Here is a 15502-nt window from a genome sequence, read left to right as displayed (position 1 = left end):
GGGAGGGCGAGAAGGAGAGGGGGAGAAGGAAAGGGGGGAGGGCGAGAAGAGGGGGAGAAGGAAAGGGGGGAGGGCGAGAAGAGGGGGAGAAGGAAAGGGGGGAGGGCGAGAAGAGGGGGAGAAGGAGAGGGGGAGGGCGAGAAGAGGGGGAGAAGGAGAGGGGGGAGAAGGAGAGGGGGAGGGCGAGAAGAGGGGGAGAAGGAGAGGGGGAGGGCGAGAAGAGGGGGGAGGACAGGGGGGAGGGCGAGAAGAGGGGGAGAAGGACAGGGGGAGGGCGAGAGGGTGGGAGAAGGAGAGGGGGAGGACGAGAAGAGGGGGAGAGGGAGAGGGGGAGAGGGAGAGGGGGAGAGGGAGAGGGGGAGAGGGAGAGGGGGAGAGGGGGAGAGGGGGAGAGGGAGAGGGGGAGAAGGAGAGGGGGAGAAGGAGAGGGGGAGAAGGAGAGGGGGAGAAGGAGAGGGGGAGAAGGAGAGGGGGAGAAGGAGAGGGGGAGAAGGAGAGGGGGAGAAGGAGAGGGGGAGAAGGAGAGGGGGAGAAGGAGAGGGGGAGAAGGAGAGGGGAGGGGGAGAAGGAGAGGGGAGGGGGAGAAGGAGAGGGGAGGGGGAGAAGGAGAGGGGGAGGGGAAGAAGGAGAGGGGGAGGGAAGGAGGAGAGGGGGAGAAGGAGAGGGGGAGGGGGAGCAGGAGAGGGGGAGGGGGAGCAGGAGAGGGGGAGGGGGAGAAGGAGAGGGGGAGAAGGAGAGGGGGAGAAGGAGAGGGGGAGAAGGCGAGGGGGAGAAGGCGAGGGGAGGGGGAGAAGGAGAGGGCGAGAAGGAGAGGTGGAGGGCGAGAAGGAGAGGTGGAGGGCGAGAAGGAGAGGTGGAGGGCGAGAAGGAGAGGTGGAGGGCGAGAAGGAGAGGTGGAGGGCGAGAAGGAGAGGTGGAGGGCGAGAAGGAGAGGGGGTGGGCGAGGCGAGGGGGAGGAGAGGGGGGGCGAGGGGGAGAAGGAGGGCGAGGTGGAGAGGGAGGGCGAGGTGGAGAGGGAGGGCGAGGTGGAGAGGGAGGGCGAGGTGGATGGGGGAGGGCGAGGGGGATGGGGGAGGGCGAGGGGGATGGGGAGGGCGAGGGGGATGGGGAGGGCGAGGGGGATGGGGAGGGCGAGGGGGATGGGGAGGGCGAGAGGGATGGGGGAGGACGAGAGGGATGGGGAGGACGAGAGGGATGGGGAGGACGAGAGGGATGGGGGAGGACGAGAGGGATGGGGAGGGCGAGAGGGATGGGGAGGGCGAGAGGGATGGGGATGGGAAAGGGGAGGGGGAGAGGGAGGGGGAGGTTGAGAAGAAGGGGGAGGGTGGCAAGGAAGTTGCGAGGAGAGGGACAATGATGTTGAGTGTGAGGGTGAATGGGAGGGGAGAGGCTTAAGGAGGGTGAGAGGAAGAGGAGAAGGATGGTGAGAGGGAGAGGAGAAGGATGGTGAGAGGGAAAGGAAATGGAAGGTGAGAGGGACAGGAAATGGAGGGTGAGAGGGAGGACAAGTGGATGATGGAGAGAGGTGGAGAGGGTGGAGGAGGGTACATTGTGGGGGCAGGAGAGAGGGGGTGAGAGGGAGGTGGAGAGGGCAGATGGTGAGAGTGATAGTGGAGGGGATGTTGTATGCACTTTTAAAATCCCAGTTGTAATAAACTAAAAATTCCATACAAAATTAACAACAAAAATGAAGCAATGAACTTCTGAGATATGGGATAAAAATCAGAAATATCTTTGGAAAAATGTTCTTTCTCTTGAGTTATCATATATTTATTTTCTTATTTTCTATAAATAATTAATTCATACATCATGATTTGCAGAAGAACTTTCCTGGATGTGTGGGAAGTCAAGGTACACATTAATTAAAGAAATGAAAGTCACAGAAACGTAATCTTTAACCTGTATTAACAATAAACTACTACTATTCTGCTTAATACTACTTGAGCATAAGGTAGTTACATGTAGCCTAGTGAAAGTTGCTACTTCCTAAGCACATCACACACTGACAGCCTAATATCTAATTGATTACATTCATATATTTCAAAAAAATAATTAACTATGGCTTTAAATATATTGTCCTGTTAATCATACAGCAATACAATGAACATTGCAACTTGATATGTAGTTAAGGAACTTTTCAATCCTCAAGTCTAAGACATTTCGGTCATATTTAGAAAGAATGGCAATCAAGTATCTTTCTCAATTTTTTTTCAGTTTGTACAGATTAACAGTTTGGTGTTTTATTTACAAGGGAGCTGTTGAATACCTTTATACCGTTACACCTGAATCCTAGATAAGCATGTATGCTAATGGAACAAGAAAGGAAAAAGTACAAATGACAAAATTTATCCATCTTGCAAAGGAATGGAATGTCAGATGATGGAAAACATATCTCAACAATGTAACATCATATGGCCATAAGACAAATATCAGTAAAAGTGTAAAATGAAAGGTGGATGGATGGGAAAAAGGGGTAAAATAATATATAAGACACTAAATGAATAGTGGAAACAAATTATAACAATGTTGTTGTTCTTGGTGTCTTCAGGCCAAATATTGGTCAGATGTGACCTTCAACACTAGTCTATATTGCGCAAGCCGCCTCCACAATTTTACCACCTGCACTTACCTCCATAGCCTAATTAATCTTTCATGCCTCACCTCATACTGTGTCTCATTTCTCCCACTTTCAGCTCGTTATTAGTGCCACCTAATTATCTACTCTTCAGCATTTTTGTGTAGCACCACAGTCCAAAAGCTTCCATTCTCCTCTTGCATGGACTATTTATTATCCTTGCTTTTAAGTTTATATTAGACAACATATTTCTCTTTTTCAGAAAAACTTTGTTTGCTATTGGCATTCAGGAATTTATAATCCTTCTATTTCAGCCATAGTCAGTTATTCTCCTTCTCAAACAGCAAAACCTGCCCATGACTTTGTCTTGTTTCATAGTCTAATTTCCTAAAGTAACACCTCCCTTGTATTACTACTTCTGTTGATGTTCATCTGATAAAATCTTTTCAACACACCATCTATTCTGTTCAACTGCACACACAAGTTCTTTGCATCTCTGGCAAAATTAAAATGTCACCAGTAAACCTCAAAGTTTTATTTCTTCTTCCAGAGCTTTAAATTCCTCACCAAAATCCAGTTTGGTTTCGTTCAGTGGTTGCTTAATGTAGAAACAGAATAGCATCAGAGATAGGTTTCAACACTCTCTCACTACCCCTTCAAGGACTGCCTCTCTTTAATATCCTATGACTTTTACAAGTGTAGTCTGATTTGTGTACAAGTTGCAGAATAGGCAGTGTGCTAATATTCCATCTGTCAGCACTTGTCTTCCTAAGTCTGTGTGTGTTTTGCCTGTCTTGTACTTGCTGTGTACCTAGTGGAATAGCTTTGTCATGGCAACCCTCCCAAAGAACTCAACAAATCTCAGGGAATGTCATCAATAGCACGTGCCCTGTTTTGACTTAGATCTTTCAGTGATCTTTCCAATTCTTCTCACTGTGTCATACCTTCCTTCTTATTTTCATCGACTTCATTCTCTATTTCCACTTTCTTTCCTTTACATAGCCCTTCTGTATATCCTTCTACCTTTCAACCACCCATTTTTTACTTATTACTGGCTTGCCGCCTTGCTAGTAACCACAGTCATGGCTGCTCCTACAGCTCTGCATTTCTCCTCTAACCATTTTATAATATTGTTACATTCCATCCTGGTTTTTCCATTGCTTCATTTTCACTTTGCCATTTTGCACTTCCTGTCAATCTTATTCTTGCACATCTTCATCCCATTTGTAGGTTTCTCCTACCACCTTTTTTTTTATATTTTCTCCCTTTCTGAATTAAATATGGTATCTCAGGAGTTATCCGAGGATTTTATTGGACTTTTTGCCAAATTGTTCCCCTGCTACCTCTATTACTCCATCTCTCAAAGCTATGTATTCATCTTTTATTGTTGTGTCCTGACTCCTACTGCCGAATGCCAATTCTGAATTCCACAGTACATCTTGGTTGCTACAACTTATTCAGAGATTCCCTATTTTCTGCAATTATCTTAGTTTCAATCAGCATCAAATTTTGGTCAGGGTACATACTTGGCACTGATATGTTTTACAGTTTAATACTTGGTTTTGAAATTGAAATCTCTCTGTTGCCATTAGCTGATCTTATTCATCAAACCTTACAGTGTCTTCTGGTCACATACATTTGTACAACTTTACATCATGATTCTTGAACCACGCATTTGCAATGATTAAAATGTGCTCTATGCAAAATGCTACCAGTAGGATTCCGTTTTCATACCTGTCCCACAGTTCATGTTCCCTTACCATTTTTCTGTCTCTTCCATTTTCCAAATTTGAATTCCTTTCCCCCGTCACAAATTTTCGTTTGCCTTAATAAGCTGACTAATATAATATATTTAAAATAGTCATGTCATCTGTAGAGCAAGTAACCATATACTTGTTCCACTGTGGTGGGTTTTGGCTTTCTAACTATGCTGGCAATGATAATGTGTTCACTATGTTACTTACAATAGTTCACTGAAATTACTATTTTCTTATTCTTTATTAAACCTACACTTGTATTATCAATATTTGCTTCTGTGTTCATAAGCCTGCAATCACCTGATCAGAAATCCTGTTCCCCCTGCCACTAATCTTCATTAATTTCCTCTGAAATCTAACTTCAACCCAGCCATTCATATTTTCAAATTCTCTAGTCTACCTACTCTTAAAGATTCTTACAATCCATGCTCTGACCCATGGAATGCCTGACTTTCTAATGACATTCTCCTGAACTATCTTCAACAACAGTTCTAAATATGGGATTGTTTTATCTCCAGAATATTTTGATCAAGATGGTCATCGTCATTTAATCACACACTAGAGACGCCCTTACTCGGGAAATATATCAGCTACAGTTACACCTCACTTTCAGCCTTTCACAGTACCAACACTGCAAGCCCATTTTGGATAATGTCACAAAGTGCGATCAGTCAGTGAATCAGACTGGTGCTGCTGCAAATACTGAAAAGGCTGCCACCCCTCTTCAGGAACCACAGATTAGACTGTCCTATACATTAGGTGCTCTGCTGTTTGTAGAAATAGTAAGTATGAAATATAGATAATCAATTGTTTGATGTATGCTGTTTCTTAATAAGAGTTTTTTTTTCACCACAGCAGTTTAGGGCATTTGCCCATCACTGCAGTACCTTATACATAATACTTTTTTGCATATGCGAATGACAATATTTTGTAAAACTCATGTAATAATACAATGACATAATTTATATATGTACATTTATACGGTAGCATCTACAGTAGAGGTATCTGTATTGTTGAGACACGCAGACTATCCCACGACAACAAGGTCCACAGTTGTGGAGGGGTTGAAAAATGGAAATGCCGTGTGGCTAGGGCCTCCTGTCAGGTAGACTGTTCGCCTGGCGCAAGTCTTTCGAGTTGACACCACTTTGGCGACTTGCGTGTAGATGGGGATGAAATGACAATGATAAGGACAACACAACACCCAGTCCCTGACTGGAGAAAAACTCCAACCCAGCTGGGAATCGAACCCAGGCCATTAGGTATGACATTCCGTTGCTCTGACCACTCTGTTACCAGGGGCGGACTGTGGAGGGGTTGAAACAATGACAATCATAACCATGGAAATTATAACAGCAACTTTCCAATAAATCAGACTGAAATGTCGAATGGACAATAACTGGAATTTCACTGGAACATCAGTAGAGAAAATACAGTTACACCATTTAAAATACAATGTCAACACAATTTCAATCAAGATATGGAGTAGAAAACAGATTTTTCGGGCACATCGTGAGGATTGAGGACAACACATTGGCCAAGAAGATATGCATAACAGTGGTTGGGAAAAAGCACAGTGTGAAACACTTTAGTGACCGTGGTTTTCTGTTTATATCTTGTTTGTTTACTGTGTTTGTATGCTGGTTAACACAAAGAAATGTATGCATGGATACTATGGCATTTCTGTTAAGAAATTAACACATTTTGAAATGTAAATAACTGAAATGGTTACTGTCTAGCCTTGGCTGGTTCAATGACCAGTTATGCGGTGGCTCTACAGTCAACATCTTATAATGTTGCAGTATCAATGGAGCTAGTCAATGTGCATGCCGATGAGACCTCTGCAATGGGGTACTCACAGCTGACATTGACTAGAACATGTCACCAATCACCTATCAGCCCTGACGAGACTATCTCTCACAGACAAAGCTGTCCTCATGACAGTCATCAATGACTACTTATGGATGGTAACTGGTTTAATATCTGGTGCAGATATTATGCACTGTTCTCGTATTGCTGATGGCAACATCTATATCTTCATTAGACAAGTTGATCATACCCACTGCTTACACCAAAAAGACAGTATAACTATTAATAGGACCTTTTTCTCTGGATGTTTCCTTTCATACCTCACATCTCAATATTAACTGAATGTCTAAATGCAGCTGCATGACTGTATATCTCTTTGAGGGGCAGGTAAACACCACTAAAATTTACCTTAGTGGGGCAAGAAAGATTATTTGCAAATTTCAAATTTCTTTTCTTGTAACACATTAGTTTTATTGTTTTGACATGTTTTATACTTTGAGTTTGTAAAAATTCACTTAAACAACAACAAAATATTAACATTAAATATGGTCACTATGGGTAACCACCACCCCATTACAGTATACAAATTCGATATTTGGTGGTTGAACTTTAAAATAACTAGTTTTTAATTTTCGTGATCTCTCTTGAAACAGTTCTTGCCTGCTCTCAGACACAAAGGTACTTTACACACTGAACACATCCACACTGTTCGCACTGGATTTTTCTTTGAACTGCAAACTACGCTTCTTCTAGATAATGAGTAAATTGGTTGATTTTTAATGCTTCCGTGTCAAATACTTTCATCTACGTATGGTTTGTGTGATTTGATCTGGGTTGCTATACTACTTTGGCATATGAAGCAAAATTAGCTGCCATTGAAACTATTTTTGGAGCCAACAATATTTTGTACACCTCTCGACAGAAGTCTTTATTGGAGAACTGCTCCATTTCGATTTCTTTGTGCATAATGTACGCGTCTGCCAGTCTAAAAAGTGAAAAAACAATCTCATGCACCATTTCTTGGTTTTTTTGTCAATAGCATAATCTGACTTTAGTCAATCAAAATTATCCACAGACTTCATACTGGAATTGTAGTCTTCCCAATACAAATGGACCAGTAATATTATTTATTGTTCCATCTTTCATTTTTCGAGTTACTGTGGACACATCTGATAGAGAATGACATGTTGAAATCAAGTTGACTGCCCTATTATCTTTCCATCTATAGATCATTATGTCATCATTGCTTATTTTGTAATCAAATTCCCCTCTTTCCATTTCCTTTTCCTCCTTGAGTTTTGGCATGTTTTCCTTTTGGGATTTATTGTTCCACAAGCGTACACACCATTGGATTTTAGGTCCTTGAACAGATCATATGATGTAAAATAATTGTCCATGAAAATAATATGATTCTTTCCATGAAGACCACTGGTTAAATTTAGAACCACTTTTGATCCTAGCCCCACTACTGGAGAATGTGAAGCTTTTCCTATATAAACATCAAATTTAAGGTTGTATGATGACTGATCACATAACATCCACACTTTGTACACTCTTTTTATAGGTTTGTCCCTCATATATATTGTTTGAGAGATGATCTGCCTTTAAATTTAACCATTGATTCATCAATAGCAAGTTTTTGATGTGGTTTATAGCAATCCTGGAATTTCCTTTTTAAAATTGTCTAGAAATGAATGTAGTTTGTAAAGTTTGTCATAATTCTGACTGTTTCTGTCGGGAGTGACCGAATTATCATTGAGGTGCAAGTTACTCAGTAGCCAACTAAATCGTTTTACTGGCAACAGCTTTGATATGTAACTTTCACCAAGACCTGTATCAGTGCTCCAGTAATCTCTGTAGCTAGGCTTTTTGGTGATACCCATATAAAGATTTATTCCAATAAAAGTCTTAATTTCAACTTCATTGGTGGGCAGGAAAGTTTTGCCTTTCTGTATAGCACACAAATTAGTTTGGAACACTGTGTGTTTTATTAGTGTTTCATCAGAAAATTCACAAAACAAGTCAATTGGATTTAGGTTCACTGTGTTCTTTATTTCTGCAATCACACCACCTTCATCCCAAGAATCACTACTGCTTGACACACGACTGCACACAAGGCTAGAACTTGCACAGCCTGTCGTGAATGTGGGGTCATTTCCATCACTGCCAACACTGCTGTCACTAGAAAGTACTTTTTCAAATAAAATTCGGTAGCATTTGTCCTCAGTTATTCCTTTTTGTCTAGACATATTCGATGGAGATGAAGAAAATATACTGGGTGAAGCAGAAGGGCGGTGGTTAGCAGCACTAACCACACAGAAATTTGTCTGTAAAACATGGAAAATTCTATTTCAATTTAAAGTTACATTACACGTAGACTTATATATGTTCAACACATAAATATAAGCAATTACTTGCCAAAAATAGTAGTATAAAGAAGTGCTACAGAGAATACTGCACGCCACTTCCAAGAACAGTGCTAACAATGAAGAAGTATTGTCGGAAACTGATGAGCCTCTCACAGAAGTAAATGTAGACAGGGCTCAACAAGCTTTCAGCAGCAAATTGAATAAGAAGGTAGGGAAGTGTGCAAAGAGAAAGAAAGTCTTGTTGCTAGGTAGTTCGCATGCTAGGGGTGTGGGCCAACTTCTGCAGGATGAATTAGGGTCAGAATACCAGGTCACAAGTTTTATCAAACCTAGTGCTGGACTGGGGCAGGTTACAGAGGATTTAGGTTCATTATGTAGAGGCTTTACTAAGGAAGATACCGTGGTTATTGTGGGTGGGCCGGGCAACAGTATTGACAGAGATCCGGGGTACAGCATAGAGTGTGACCTGGCAAATATTGCATCGGCATCGAGTCATACCAGTGTTGGGTTTGTGTCGGTTCTGGAGTGCCACGACCGGCCTCATTTGAGCTCTTCTGTCAGGAGAGTTAATTTGGAGTTGGAACGGCTACTTGGATCTGATGCGGGGTCACACATTGGTGTGGTTCCTGTTGATTCACTCTGTAGGTGGGACTATACAAGACATGGCCTACACCTCAACAAGAAGGGGAAGGGTAAACTGGCTGGGCTGATAGCAGGAAATTTATAGGGGGGAGGAACTACATCTCATGGTGGAAACTCTTTTTTAGTGTAAGATCAGTGTCCAGTGGGAAACTCAGCCAGGCAAGTACTAAAGATGTTAAAAAAGTTCAAGATACTCACAAAAGTAAAATGAAAAATGTTAGTATATTTCATCAAAATATTGGGGGATTGAAGAATAAAATTGATGAGCTTCTGCTTTGTTTAGAAGATATAGAAACTGAGAATGTAATAGATGTACTATGCCTGTCTGAGCATCACATTGTCACTGATATGCAAAAGGTTAGCATCAATGGGTACAAATTAGCTGCACATGTAAGTAGAGATAATATGATGAGAGGAGGAGTTGCCATATATGTCAAAAGCTTCCACAGCGCAAGACATTTAGAAACTAAAAAATTTTGTGTAGAGCAACATGTGGAAGCATGTGCCACTGAACTAAAACTAAATGATGGCACTTTCATAATTGTAACAGTGTATAGGTCCCCCTCAGGGAATTTCCAGCTATTTCTAGAAAACTTGGATGCTTTGTTGTGCTATCTGTCAGACAGGGGGAAGCAAATTATCATTTGTGGGGATTTCAATGTTGATTCCCTGAAAGAGTGTGATAGGAAGAATGACCTTGTAGTATTACTCAGTTCTTTCAATTTGAGCTCCGTCATTGATTTTCCTACTCGGATAACAAAGAACAGCAGGACATTGATAGATAACTTTTTATAGACCAAGATAAGTTTAAGGACATAAATGCTTATCCTGTTGAGAATGGTCTTTCAGATCATGGTGCACAGCTGGTTACAGTACATGGCATAGCTCCATGCAGTATATCAAATCAGAATTTCAAAGCAGTGCGTTCAATTAACAATATAAATACTGCAAACTTTAGGGAAAGACTAAAGGAGCTAGACTGGGATGAAGTGTATATGGAACCCGATGCAAACTTGAAATATAACTTATTTCACGATACTTTTTAAGGGTATTTGAAAATTGTTTTCCCAAGAAAACAGTGAAACATAATTCCAAGAAAACATATAAAAAACCTTGGCTAACTAAAGGAATAAGAATATCTTGCAACCGTAAAAGAGAACTGTATCCAAAAGCAAGAGGGAGTACTGACCCCAAAATTGTTCAGTATTATAAAAACTATTGTGCGGTACTAAGAAAAGTTATTAAAAAGTCCAGAAGCATGTGTATCATGTCTGAGATCAGTAACTCTGATAATAAAATTAAAGCAATTTGGAATATTATTGAAAGGGAAACAGGGCAACCAAGAGCACAGAAGACTTTAGTGCCATAAAACTGAATGACAAGTGTACTAACAAACAATCTGAAATTGGAAATATTTTCAATAATCATTTTTTAAATGTTGTGGAGAAAGTAGAATCTAGATCTTCACTAGAAGAGGCAAGGCTTCTAATAGAAGAGGCCTTACCTGTGCAGTTTGAAACAACTGTATTTCAACGAACCTCTCCCTCTGAAATCAGTAAAATAATAAACTCACTGAAAAGTAAAAGCTCTTACGGAATTGATGGCATTTCCAGCAAGATATTTAAAGCTTGTTCCCCACAGATAAGTAGGATTCTCAGCTACATATGTAATACCTCTTTGGAGCAGAGTGTTTTCCCCAATAGACTGAAATATGCCATTGTAAAACCATTGCATAAAAAGGGGGATACGTCGGATGTCAACAACTATCGCCCAATCTCTCTTCTGACAGATCTATCAAAAATTTTTGAGAAAGGAATGTATTCAAGAGTAGCCTCCCATATATGTAAAAATAAAGTACTAACAAAATGTCAGTTTGGTTTTCAGAAAGGCTTTTCAACAGAAAATGCTATATACGCTTTCACTGATCAAATATTAAATGCTCTGAATAACCGGACATCACCCATTGGTATTTTTTGTGATCTCTCAAAGGCCTTTGACTGTGTAAATCATGGAATTCTTTTAGATAAGCTAAATCATTATGGTTTGAGGGGGGCAGCGCACAAATGGTTTAATTCATACTTAACTGGAAGAATGCAGAAAGTTGAAATAAGTGGTTCATGTAATGTTAATACAACAGCTGATTCCTCAAACTGGGGGGCTATCAAGCACGGGGTCCCACAGGGTTCGGTCTTAGGTCCTTTACTGTTCTTGATATACATTAATGACTTACCATTCCATATTGATGAGGATGCAAAGTTAGTTCTTTTTGCTGATGATACAAGTATAGTAATAAGATCCAAAAACCAAGAACTAAGTGATGTAATTGTAAATGATGTTTTTCACAAAATTATTAAGTGGTTCTCAACAAACGGACTCTCTTTAAATTTTGATAAAACACAGTATATACAGCTCCGTACAGTAAATGGCACAACTCCAGTAATAAATATAGACTTTGAACAGAAGTCTGTAGCTAAGGTAGAATTTTCAAAATTTTTAGGTGTGTCCATTGATGAGAGGTTAAACTGGAAGCAACACATTGATGGTCTGCTGAAACGTCTGAGTTCGGCTACGTATGCTATTAGGGTTATTGCATATTTTGGTGATAAGAATCTCAGTAAATTAGCTTACTATGCCTACTTTCATTCACTGCTTTCGTATGGTATCATATTCTGGGGTAATTCATCGTTGAGTAGAAAAGTATTCATTGCTCAAAAACGCGTAATCAGAATAATTGTAGGAGCCCACCCACGGTCATCTTGCAGACACCTAATTAAGGATCTAGGGATCCTCACAGTAACCTCACAGTATATATATTCACTTATGAAATTTGTTGTTAATAATCCAGCCCACTTCAAAAGTAATAGCAGTGTGCATAGCTATAACACCAGGAGAAAGTATGATCTTCACTATGCAGGGTTAAATCTGACTTTGGCACAGAAGGGGGTAAATTATGCTGCCACAAAAGTCTTTAGTCACCTACCAAACAGCATCAGAAGCCTGACAGATAGTCAACCAACATTTAAAAATAAATTAAAAGAATTTCTAGATGACAACTCCTTCTACTCATTGGCTGAAGTTTTAGATATAAATCAAGGGAGGGAAAAAAAACTAACTTAAGCATTAGTGTCATGCAATATTTTGTGTAATGTAATATCTTGTACAGACATCTTTCATTAACCTGACACGTTCCACATCATTACGAAGTGTCGTATTCATGATCTATGGAACAAGTATTAATCTAATCTAATCTAATCTAATCTGAATATGCGGCAAAAATTTGTGCAGAAGAAATGCACTGCCATTTTGCGACATTTTAGACAGCAATTAGGTGGTTGGCAGAGAGACTACTGGCCCCTGAGCGGTAAAGGGAGAAAATATTACGTGGTTAGCCACAGTGAACATCGCCCATTGAAACTATCTACGCATGTGGTTAGTTACAGTTCTGCCTGCCCTTCAAAGAGATATACATCTGAAATACTGTCAGGAGTAAGGTACAGAGCTGTGCTTGTATAAATCCTTTTCAAAGTACTGTGGAATTGGTGACTGAAGATTTTAGTAAAGTGCAATGCAAATTCCAGATTCCATTTGATGGAAATATTTTCATGGTCTATACATCAATTATTGATGAAATTTGCTGTAATTATGAAGCTATAGGCCACATACGGAAAAACTGCCCATATCTTGACAATGATATAAATAGAGGTCTGCATCGATGCAAATATCTGCGGCAATTGGTACCTTGAGGATAAAAGTGTATGCTATTGAGGCTATCCGAGGGTTATCTGTGGATATCCTCGATAATAACTCCTTTGTAGTTAAAAATTAAAAGACAATATCAATCTTTTACACACTTTTCATCGAATTGTGTTACCTGGGGTCAGTGAAAAAGATTGCATGAATCAGCACCACACATCTGTTGTTATGTTTCAGGTAAAGCTTTGTAGTGACTGGGTGGCCAGGTACTGAATGCATTTAATGAAATGCACACCATGAACATAATTTCATGTAAGGTGAAACGAGGTGAGTTCACATTAGTGCAAGAAGGCCAAACTGAAATTGTTGATTTGGAAGAAATCTGCCTTTGTATTTGGTGGCAATGAAGAAAACAAGATATAGTGGCTTGTTTTGCATTTGTCTTTAACAACATTTTACTTTTCGATGTTGCGCACTGAAATGGATTTCTCAAAACAGTGCAGTTCCTTATTCATGTGGGGGCCAAGTACAGTGCAGTGAGTGCCAAGGAACTGTTATCTCATCCAACCACATTTCAAGAAATTTAAAGGAAATTGTCTATCATCTGCATGAAGCTGTTTCTAGACAGGTGGCGGAAAGTTTTCCAGTATATAGGAGAGAGACTAACAGAGTTTATCTATGGTGTGATTCATATCGTAAAATAAACTACATGCGAGGGACTGCACATTACATGAATGGTGAAGAAGGAAAACTTTGTCTTGTGCACCAGAAATTTCAAGGGCGACATTAAAAAAGCTGGAGAAAATATTAAACATGAACTGATAAAGATATTATGATCATTTGGTTAAATCAGCAACGTGCAAAACATCATGTTTGCTGCTGGCAGAGGTCGAAACACTGCAGCAGCGATTAATAAACTCTTGTCGAGCTGTCAGAAGCTTTTGTAAACTATCTGGCCTTCTGAACTGCCATCGGAAATCACTGTAAAGAGATGTGGGCACACAATGGGAAAGCAAACTAGATATGTTTGAGTCAATAAATTCACAGTGGTTTGCAGTATTAGAAATTTTGTCCGAGATAATCAAAACAATTTAATTGAAAATGTTGACAAAAAGATTTGGGAACACGTAGTATGCCTGCTGAGGCAATTTAAAAATGTGACCTACAATATTTTAGTATTTTTGCTATTCGCAACAAGAGTATTTAACTTCAAAATCACATTTGTGAAATATTATAAAACTAAATGCCTACACCGTCAACATGCATGGCACTAACAGACTATCATTCTATTATTATTGTCGCTCTGTGTGAACAATGAAATGAGCAGCCACACCTCAGAGCACTGTCACTTATTGTGAACAATCAAATGGGCAGCACAGTGGAGTTGTGTGATCTGTCAGCTGTGCCTTATGTGATTGCTGACCTCATATTCATACCATCCACACCGCACTGCCTCCGAGCCACTGCAGTGAGCACTCTGGAGGGCTCCTCTGCCATGATGCTCACTGCTCCTTGCTTGGCCTTCACATCAATGCAGATGCAGGTAAGTGTCATGTAGATGTGGATAGCATTTTTCATATCCACATGGATCTCTAGCTGCAAATATTGTCAGTGACCTCCCTGCACAACCGTTTGTAAAGCAAAAAGTGTAAAAAGCACTTGCTGCAATGCAAACATCACACATGACAGAGCAAGACGTTGACATATCTTCTCCAATAGTACTGAACTTGTTCCCGTAACATACATCACTCTTCTACCAATATGGAAACACCAAAATATAATGCAAACAGTTCAGAAGCTCCCAATAACTCTCATCCATGAATTATTAAACAACAAGATCGTGCGAAGGGTAATCAAAATTCTGACATTACTATGGACAAAGCAGTCTTAATGCCAGCAAATAATACATCATCAGATAAACTTCACAAGTCACTGGAAATGCATGTTAACTTGTTAGCAGACAATGACACAAATGATTTCCCGCTTGCACATAAGAATCGAAATGAGGAAGCTCAACTAATACACACTGACCTTTTCAAAAGCTATACATCTCCAGCTATGACCAATTAGGACATGGATGAACTGGGTGATGCGATGTCGAAATGTGAACCTGTGTCATTGGAAACATCAACTGCAGACAGGCAGGGTATGAAGCATACTAAAAGGAAGACAAACTCCTTTCTCTTATAGAATTTACAAGATTCTTGAAATTGGTTAGGCATTCCAAAAATGTCTTCCCTCTAGCAAAACAATTCACAAAAGACATCAGAGCCCTAAAACTGGAGACAGGAAAGAGTTTCTCAAGAATCGAACAATAGGAAGTCCACGCTGGAATATCACCAACATTATGAATAGGATATATCGCTACTCACCGCAAAGGTGACAAGTTCAGCTGCAGAGCAGAAAAGTCAGCACTGCCCTGGCTGAGTGTGCAGAGACTAGATGGTGGCAGTACAAGGCTGCAAGTTCCGGCATCTGGAGCCTGTGGAGGAGAGGTGGAGGGAACAGGGAGCTGAAAATGAGAGGAGCAGAGAAGGGAAAAGACCGAAGAGTGTGTTAGCAGAGAGTGACACACAGTGAGGGTGGGAGGAAGTGGATTAGGAGTTAGTGATAGGACAGAGTGGGCAGAAACTGTTGGGTGGGGGTTCTACAGACAG

General features: G+C 40.5%; 1 protein-coding gene across 1 annotated transcript in view; it reads right to left on the bottom strand.

Moving 5' to 3' along the window:
- The window catches only part of LOC126273093 (S1 RNA-binding domain-containing protein 1), a 189316-nt gene that overhangs the window by 108006 nt on the left and 65808 nt on the right, over positions 1-15502 (bottom strand). The window lies entirely within an intron of this gene.

This window comes from Schistocerca gregaria, chromosome 5 (assembly GCF_023897955.1).
Source record: "Schistocerca gregaria isolate iqSchGreg1 chromosome 5, iqSchGreg1.2, whole genome shotgun sequence".
Taxonomy (NCBI): domain Eukaryota; kingdom Metazoa; phylum Arthropoda; class Insecta; order Orthoptera; family Acrididae; genus Schistocerca; species Schistocerca gregaria.
This window is presented reverse-complemented; position numbering and strand designations above follow the sequence as displayed.